A 10,179-nucleotide genomic window follows, 5' to 3' on the forward strand; every position below is an offset into this window, starting at 1 on the left:
CTACGAGCCAGTTCCAGTCCTCTTTTTTATAAGCTGCCGGCTTCAGCCAAAAACCCAAATATTTGAAAGGAGAGTCCAGAGGCTAATGTTGGAAAGGGAAGAGATTTACCATCCTGGATCTTTCTCTTCTGTCAAAATCTGCCACACAAACTTGAGATTTTCTAGAGTTTATCTGCATTCCTGTAGCTTTCAGAAATAGATCGAAAATGCATTTTAACTCCTTAAGTTCATTATAGGATCCATTGGTGAAAATCAAGATATCATCAACAAAAAGCAGATGGGTGATAAAGAGATTTATTGCTACCTCAATACCTTTTACCTTCTCCTCTCTTCTTGCTTTGTGAATCAGTCTGCTTAGCCCTTCTGCCACTAGGAGAAACAAGAGAGGGGATAAAGGATAGCCTTGCCTGAGACCTCTTTGGCTGTTGAAGAAAGGGGAGGCTTCTCCATTGATCAGAACAACAAAACTGACATTTGTGATACATCCCATAATCCAGCTAATAAAAGAGTAGTCGAAGCCCAGGTGAGTGAGCAGCAGCCGGAGATAGAGCCAGTTTATTCGGTCATAAGCTTTGGAAAAGTCTATTTTGAGAACTGCTGCCTTATTCTTCTTATGTTTGACACTGTGAATTACCTCCTGGGCTACTCCAATGGCTTCGTGAATTTGTCTTCCGTCCAAGAAACCAAATTGTTCCATTGAGATGTTTCTTGATAGAATGGGAACAATTCTGATAGCTATTACCTTAACAATGATCTTGTATATACAATTACACAGGGAGAATGGTCTGAAGTCTTCAAAACTCTCCGGATCATCCTTCTTAGGTATCAGGGCAATAAAAGTAGAATTGAAAGGCCTATAGATTTCTCCTTTCTGTCTAGATTCTTCTACAACATCAGTAATTTCCGAACCTATTAGGTCGAAAAAAGAGAGAAAAAGTTCAATAGTCCAGCCATCAGGACCTGGACTTTTGTCTTTGGCCATGCATTTCATAGCAGCTTCAACCTCCTCCTTAGTAACAGGAATTGATAGCTCTTCTGCTTCTTCCTCCTCAACGAACCTTGGGAAGCATTGTGCTGTTTTTATGACTTCTGCTATGGTGGCCTCTCCTGGGTCTGAGAAAATTTCCTGGAAGTGCCTCTGTCCCAGACCAGAGAGATCTGAAAAAGAACTAACCTCCCTACCTTCTTCATCTTTAAGGTTCCAAATAGTATTTACATATTTCCTTCCTTTGGCATAGTTATGAAAAAAACTAGTATTTTCATCCCCTGATTTTAGCCATATTGCCCTACTCTTAAACCTCCATTCTTCTTCCTTGTCCAAGAGGATTTTGTTTTGAAGCTTCTCCAAATGAAGAATTCTATCCTTTGAAGCTTGAGAATAATATCCCTCTTCCTCAGTGCTCTCCAGAAACTTCAACTCCTCCCTGATTCCAGCCAGTTCTTCATTCTATTTCAGTTTCCTGTTCTTTGCCCATGTTATTGTCGCTTTCTTCAATCTTTTGAGATTCTCCATGAACAGGAAACTTTTGTTCTCTCTTGCATTTCTGTCCGGATGGATCCACGTTTTCTTAAAGAGATTGATGAAAGATGGGTCTTGAAGCCATGAAGAATTGAATTTAAAGGGGGAAGGAGGCTTTGGGGGAGGGAAAGAGAGATCAAGGAAAATAGGGAAATGGTCTGAGTTACCTATTTCCTCAACCCACTGTCTGAAAATAGGAGCTTTGGTGATTAGGTCCTCAGATAACAGAAAACGATCTAATCTTTTGGCGATCCGGTCCTCCCCTGTTCTTCTGTTCCTCCAGGTAGGCTTAAGTTTGACCGGGGCAGGGTCTATGAGATTATTTTCCAAGAGAAGATTGAGAAAAAATTCCGACAGAGGGTCTTCCCTAGCTGAAGGACCCCATGCTTCAGCTCTGCCTATGGAAAAATTTAGATCACCCCCCACAATCGACAAGGAGGACTTCATCAAAGGTTTTGACAACAAATCATCCCAGAAGATCTCCCTTCCTTGACAAGGGCCATATATGTTTACAATTGAAATGGGGTGGATGAAATCAGGAGAGATAACCTCCATGCCCATAACTTGCTTCATCCCCCATTGATTAATGACCTTAATTCGACCTTCTCTAAACCCAATTGCTAGACCCCCCGAGTGGCCTGATGAATCAATCGCAGAAAAAGTCCAGCCTGGCAGGAGAGCCTTTAACATTGTTTCTACCTCAGTAGCCTTCCCCAAGGTTTCTTGCAGAAAGAGAATGTCCACTTTTGAGTTAAGGATCCAGTCTTTTAAGGCCAGTTTTTCAGGTTTACTGGCCAAACCTCTGCAATTCCATGATGACAAAATCATTTGTTAACAGAAACAGGGGATTACACTGCTCTAAGTACCCCGGGGATTGAGTATTGTTTCACGTCTGCTACGTCCAGCTTGGCTTTAAGTTTTTCCTTGGAAAGGTCTGATTTCCTACCTCTCTTATTTTTGGCATAACTCTGAGAGATAGACTGTCCTAAACCTCCTATTGCAGTCGATTGCCCAAACTTCCCTCCCATAGATCTAAGATTGTAAGGGCACGGAGTGTGAGGGACAGTGGGGGCAAGAGGGGGCCACATATCTTCACAATTCAAATCTAGGGACGGCATGGCAGCCGATATAGTGTCTACATCAGGAGAGGACTTTACATTTTCCATGATTTCGTTTATAGCAGTGTTATGAGAGGGAGAGATTGAAGGCGAAACATGCATTGAAACAGAAACATGCTCAGGATTTTTAAGAGAAGAAAGAGGGGGACCTGAGCACATGCCCATTTCTGGATCGATGATTGGATTATGATTTGCGGGCGCATCCTTTGTGATCTCCTCCTCTGCTTCCACCAGTTGCAATTCAGCAGTTTGTGCAGCCTCTTGGACATGGGGGTCTTCAGATATTGGCTCTTTTAGAGGCTCCTCGATCTCCATTTCAACTGATGCCTGCTTCGCTATGTCTTCTTTCTCCTGAGGCGCTTGTGTTTGATAGCGAGCTGGTTCTCTAACAACAGGGGTCCTCCGAAAGCATCTCCTTCTTCTGAACAGTGGACAATCCTTTGCAAGGTGCCCGTATTCATGACAACGATGGCACCTAAACGGCAAGTGCTCATAATCCAACAGCTGTTCGAACACATAGTCTTTATATTGTAAATTGATTTTTTGGGCCAGACCTCTGCTCGGATTTAGGCTTACCAAGATGCGTGCCATCGCTCTGTTTTTTGTCTCCATAAAGGACATATCTGCTTCTAGGAAATATCCCAGCCTGTTCCCGATGGTTTTGAACACAGCCTCTGTCCAAAGAAACGAGGGTAAACCCGGGGCTCTCACCCAGACCGGGAACTCGTCAGTCCTCTCTTTGATAGCATCAAAAAGGGGGTTCCATCTTTTCAGCAATACCGGAATGTGCCCAATGTTCCAGTTTCGTTCAAGCACCCATTCTGCCGACTCCTTGTCCTCAAAACTGAACTTGAACCATCCTTTCGCTAAACATTGCGCCTCGAAATGAAAGGGTCTATCAGTGACGAAACTATTTTCTCCCCATACTTGAAGAAATTCCGACGAAAATTTCTTTCCTCTTGCCCTTCCGACTAGGGTACATTCTGCAACAGCTAGGGTTTCTTCTATAGAAACCTCCATGCCTAGGACCACGTTCCCTACAATCTCCTGAGATCCAATTGGCCTTTGGGATTTTCTTTTTTCCCCTTTATTCCTTATACCTTCCACAGAAGCCCTATTCTCCCCATGGCCGTCGGTCCACTCAGGTTCCTCCTGTGCCGGCTCCTCATGGATATCTTTCTCCGGTTGAGATTGAACATGGGGCGAGAAAACAGGGTCAGTGGTCCCTGAAAAGAGATGACCTACCGCCGCACCCTCGAGACCTCCTCTTTCTCCTGCTAAACTGTCGAAATGGCCCGCGGAACCTCCTACAAAGTTTTCTTTTGGCAATGGGGATTCTTTTTGCAAAGAAACCCTAGAGAGCAGAGGAAAACCACCAGAAACCCTAGATGTGCCGAGACCTGAAGAAAGCCCCAAATTTGAGAGATCTTCGAAACCCCTAGATGGAAAAATCTGGCTTGATTCTGCTTTGCCCTTGGGATATGAAGAAAGGGCACCTTCTATCAGCCCATCAGTCGTATTCTCCTTTACCACCTATTTGTAGGAAGCCTGATTTCGAGTTCTAGGGGCTACTCTGCCGTGATCCTTACTCTGATACAGAAAAGCTGGTTTATCTTCCTGTGAGAAAGACTCCAACCTCGACAGCTCGAAAGCTCCAAAATATTGTTCCACGTTCTGAACTGTGGGTTCCTTCCCCCACATTGAGAGAATATCTTCCAGTTCCGGGTCCAGGTCCACCAATTCGTTGGGATTAACCATGGTTAGCGTAACCGTTCCAAGAAAACGACAGAAAAACGGTCAAAGTGACAGACGCCTTTACCCTAATCTTGTGGAGAAAATGGAATGAAAACGGAAACACTGCAGCTATAATGGTTATTTCCCTTGAAACATCAGACACTTACACCAAAACAAAAACACGCCGACCTCCAACTGCCAGTCACCCGGAGATGCTGATTCCCTGTGCCTTCAAACTGTTTGCGGAGAAACGCCTGCAAAACTGCCTACCCGTGAACTGAAACACGGTTTCGCCCGAAACCCTCGTCTCCAAACCCTAACCATCGCGTCTCTCCCCCTATTCAAACCAGCTAAATATTTCACATGAAATATGAAGCCATTTAATAAATTTAACCCATAAAATTTCCATTTGCCTACGACAGAGTATGTTGTAATCAGTTTGGGTCAAATTACTTTGACTCTTAATTAATTTGCAAAATTTTGAAAAAATATTTGCAAAGTTTATTAAAGTTTTGGTAAAATTAAATATATTTTCTTTTAAGAAATTGAAAAATCAAATTTTGAATTTTTAAAATTTGAATTTCTAATTATTCATTAGTGGATGGCTAATTTGATGTGGTTTAAAATCAATTTGTTAGAATTAATAATTGTTTAAAACAAAACTCTGATCACCAAATGTCCACATAAATTAATTATCCAAAAAATATTGAATATATGAATTTTTCCATAATTAATATTTTCTTTCCATTCATTATCATATTTATTTTTAACAATAAATATTTATTAACTTACAATTATTCATTGTTGGATTTCTATTAATTGTTGCATTCCTTCTAATAACAATGTAGTTGCGAAGTGTCCTCATAAATTAATTATCCAAAAAAGAAATTATATATATGAACTTTTTTATAATTAATATTTTCTTTCCATTTATTCATATTTATTTTTAATAATAAATATTTATTAACCTATAATCATTCCTTGCTTGCTTTCTATTAACTATTGTATTATTTTTTCTAATAACAATGTTTTTTCAACCTTTTCCATTAATATATTTTATTAATCATAATTCATTTTTATAGTTTAATTATTTAACTGTTATGGACACTTTGTCATAGAACTATGTTATCATCTACCAATAGATTATTAGGGATTAGATTTCCCCTCTACCAAGGTTGTAGTGCTTAAATCATGCACTTAATATAACTAAAGTATATAGATTATTAGAACTTAGATTCCCCTCCACCAAAGTTGTAGTGCTTAAATCATGCACTTGATATAACTAAATTATATGATCACATTCAATTCTCTACCATTTACATAAAAATCATATAATACTAATAAAAAATGTTGCATATTACAATTTATTTTTTTCAATATTATGCTTTTAGATTTATCATTTATGCATAAAATGTTCATTATTTTCAATAGTATTTTCCTACATTTATCCATTTACAAATGACTATCTGTGAATAACAATCTTGTATTATTTATCCACATACTAGATATGTATGTTGGAAGCGAATGCACTTATTGATGTAGTTCTAAATCCCATTGGCCCTACATGGAGGATCAGGCGCATTGGGGATGAGGGTATATCTAAGAGACTTGATAGATTATTGGTGAATCAAACTCTATATGATCATCTGGTGGGTATTAGATCTTGTATTATCCCTTCATTTATTTCTGATTATCAGCCAATCATGCTATTATAGGATGGGGAGAAAAAGAGGAGGATCTACCCTTTCAAATTTAATCTGAAATGGCTGCATATAGAAGATTTCAAGGACCTTGTTTATAATTTGTGGAATGAGGTAATGACTCCTTCCCCGTGGAACTGCATGTCATCAATTTTTCAAAAATTAAAATCCCTGAAAAGAGAAGCCCGCCCGTTCATGGATCAAAGAGAAGAAGGAGGAAGAACTTAAAGCCCTTAAAGAGATAGACTACATACTTTGATATGATAATGATCCTGCAGACCCTCTATACTTTTTAGAATCATGCAAAACAAAAATTATTGAGTTGGAGGAAAAGAGGAGTGTGATTCTTTGATCATAGGAAGAAGATATATATATGAAAAGCCGAGAGATTTGGGTTAAGGATGGAGATAAAACTCCATATTCTTCCACATGCAATATAATATCAGGAAAAAAATCTAACTCCAGAAGGAAGATTAGGGATGCTACAGGAAATATATATTCCACTCAATCGACTATAGAACAGGAAGTTGTTACACATTTTAAAGGGCTATACAAGGCTCAAGAACATGATTATTCATCCGAATTGGAATATATTTCTCTTGTCCCCAACAAGTTCTTTGAAGAGGATAATGAAAATACAGGACAACTGATTATAAGGGCGGGGTTGACAAAGATATTGAAGGTTTGTGCAAAGGAAAAGAGTCCTACACCAAATGGGTGGGGGGTAGAATTATTTCTACACTTCATTGAGTTGATGATGCTAGAACTTCTGATGATTGCTGAAGAGTCAAGGATCCACTGATACATTTCAGGGGCCATCAATGCCACATTCATAGAACTGATATATAAGAAGGAGAAATATGAGACCTTTGTTGATTATAGATCGATCTCTCATTGTAATTTAGTCTATAAGCTGATATCAAAACTGATAGCATGCAAACTCAATTCGGTTTTGTCGAAGCACATCACTGTTGAAAAATTTGGGTTTTTGGAAGGTAAACATATAAAGGATGCCATTGGCATCATTCTGGAGATTATACACACAATAAAAACTCAGAAGCAAAAATCATGTCTACTAAAGGTAGACCTGATTAACGCCCACGACTGCATAGATTGGGAATTCCTTAAAATGGTATTGATCAAAATAGGTATCTCCCCTATGAAAATTATTTGGATTGTGGCATGTATTACTACAACAAATTTTTTAGTCATTATAAATGGGTTTCGTCACAATTCTTCAATGCTCATAGAGGGCTGAGACAGGGTTGCGCTCTATCCCTTCTTCTTTTCCTCCTTGTGATTGACCGTTTAAGTAGAAAACTGTGGGAAGCGAGGGAAAATGGCCATATTTTCAAGATTAATGTTTCCAGACAACACACTATTACACATTTAATGTTTGTTGACGATTTACTATTTGGTGGGGAGTCCTCTATTGGTGAATGGATAAATATTCTAAGGATCATCAAGTCCTTTGGAATCGCTACAAGCTTATGATACAAAAAGGTTTTATTCGAATCCAACACACTTTCATGCTTAGCAAAAGATAAAAATTTTATAGACTAACAAACTTTTGCAAATCCCTAAAATCTCATTTCAATAAAAACCCTTTTCTCTTTCTTTGAATTCTCTTTAAAAAAAATAAATCACTTTAAAAAATATCCCACATATTTTTTCTTTTTTCTTTGAAATAGAATTTCAGATAAATTTGTTGTGTGGAACACAAATTTCTAGCTTTTCCAGCAATACAACTCGTGTAGCATTTTTTCCAGCATTATAGTGAGCATGTAATAGATTGTACACTACGTTATTGTGGCTTTCTTTAACAAAAAAAAAAAATTATCTTCTCACCCAGACTATAGCTGTCGACTTTGGGTCTCCCTTGGCTCTATTGAAATTGTTGGAAAATGTACTTCCTACGTTTCTCAGTTCTGACTTTCTATATAAAGGAGTTTGTTCCTACTCTATAGGAGTGGTTATATCTATATGTCCCTAGTTTGGTGCGTGGTTGAGATATTCTCTCAACCAACTGATTGTGTGTCCAAGATAGTTTCCCTATCTTGAGACAACACTTCTTGTATATGTAATATCATAATTGATCAATGTGTATGGTTTGAAATATCAAATTTTATCTTGGTATCGGAGCCTGTGAGGGGTTCTCCCTTGGCCGGTCATGGGCAAGGGAAATAAGAAAGTATATGTGTATTGTTTTAGTTTTTTTTTTTTGTCCATCGATCAACATTGTGAGGGTTGAGGGAGTGTAGTGATCATTTTTTTTTAATTGGTGATCAACTTTTCAAATTGTAAGGCTGGTGTGAGTGATTTTTGGTATCACTCCCACGGGCCATGTGAATAGAGTCTGTTGGCGAGATCTGTTGTGGTGCATCAAATCTCCCTTTGTTTGACCAACGTGAACTAAGAATTTTGATTCGGCCTATGGATCGAATTTGTTCATGTTTGTGGCCCACGTTTTGAGTGGAAGATTGCCTGGTAGATTGTTGTAGTCACTGGTTAAAAGTTGCATTCATTCAGGCATAGCGAGCAGTGAAGAGCCGCGATGTCACTGTGAATTGTAGATCTATATTTTTACTTGGAGTGACGTGTGGCTTGGCCGAGATGCGTGTTTAGAAAACTCTGATTGCATTGGATCTCGTTGGTAGATTGGTTGTTGGTAATAAACGAGTGTGATTGCAGATCCGAAGCGTGGCCATTGAGGAGGGACGATTGATCTGCGTAGGCAGACCTCCATGGGCGTTGCTACATATGAGTGTGTGTGGAACCATAGAGCTAGTGAACGGTGGTGCCTATGATTTTTGGAGGCCTGGTGGAAGGTTGATTGGCTTGGGTTGGACTGATGGAGAAATTATGGTTTGCATCGTTCAAGACAACACTGTGTATCGGTCATATGACTTGATTCCGTGAGAAATTCACTAAGATCTAGTGTTTAATATCATCACTCATTGCCAAGAGGCATGCTAGTACCGGGACTTGGACTGGTGCTAGGAATGGGGTTGGCATTCGTGGTATCACCCCCTCCCCTTTTCGATTGCAGTGTTATGTGTTCGAGAGGCATCTCAGATATCTTTGTGGGGAGCCATTCTTTTCCCCTCGAATCTCAGATCTGACCCTTCAACTTGGGATCTCTAACAAGTGGTCAAGATGGGACCAAGACTTGGACTGGGATTGGTAATGGGTCTGACATTCATAGTATCTCCCCCTCCCCTTTTCGGTTGTAGTGCTAGGTGTTCGACAGGCTTCTCAGATCTCTTTGCGGGGAGCCATTCTTGTCCCCTCTAATCTCAGATCTAATCCTTCAACTCGGGATCCTTAATAGGTGGTCAAGATGGGACTCACTTTTACCAAGATTTTGATTCGGTTCTTTGCAAAGAAGGAAATGCACATTCTGATGGTTGGTCTTGATGCTGCTGGTAAGAAGACCATCTTGTATAAGCTAAAGTTGGGAGAAAATGTTACAAACATCTCTACCATTGGTTTCAATGTGGAAACCATCGAGTACAAGAACATCAACTTCACTGTGTGGGATGTTGGGGGGCAGGACAAGATCCGTCCACTATGGAGACACTACTTCCAAAATACTATGTGTCTCATCTTTGTGGTTGATAGCAATGATAGATATCATGTTGTAGAAGCAAGGGATGAACTACATAGATTGCTAAACAAGGATGAACTACGTGATGCTATATTACTTGTGTTCGCAAATAAGAAAGATCTTCCAAATGCTATGAATGTTGCAGAGATCAATGACAAACTTGGGCTGCATTCCCTTAGGTGGTGCCAATAGTATATCCAAAGCACTTGTACCACTTTTGGTGAGGGCTTTTATGAGGGCTTCGATTGGCTCTCCAACAACATTGCAAACAAGGCTTGAAGAAATATGGTGAACTGGGTTCCTGGAATTTTTGTAGGGAATTGTTGCCTTATTTGAGTTTTTGTCAGAGACAGTTTGAAGAAATGATGCAGGAGCATTGGCTCTCAAAGATCAAGCTTGAAGTATCTAGTTGGACCTAAGGGTCTAGACATTAGCCAAGAAGGGGCCATTGTAAAATTTCATGTAAAACAATATTTATTTCTTAGCAAGCGTAGATAGGGA

The 10,179-nt window shown here is 39.4% G+C and overlaps 1 pseudogene; it reads left to right on the forward strand.

The window, feature by feature from the left end:
- The first annotated feature begins 9,411 nt into the window (after nucleotides 1-9,411).
- Nucleotides 9,412-9,957, forward strand: LOC149225886 (ADP-ribosylation factor 2 pseudogene; annotated as a pseudogene).
- The last annotated feature ends 222 nt before the right edge of the window (nucleotides 9,958-10,179 follow it).

This window comes from Pinus tabuliformis, chromosome J (genome assembly GCF_031772625.1).
Source record: "Pinus tabuliformis cultivar Carrire ecotype Pingquan chromosome J, CPIR1, whole genome shotgun sequence".
Taxonomy (NCBI): Eukaryota; Viridiplantae; Streptophyta; class Pinopsida; order Pinales; family Pinaceae; genus Pinus; species Pinus tabuliformis.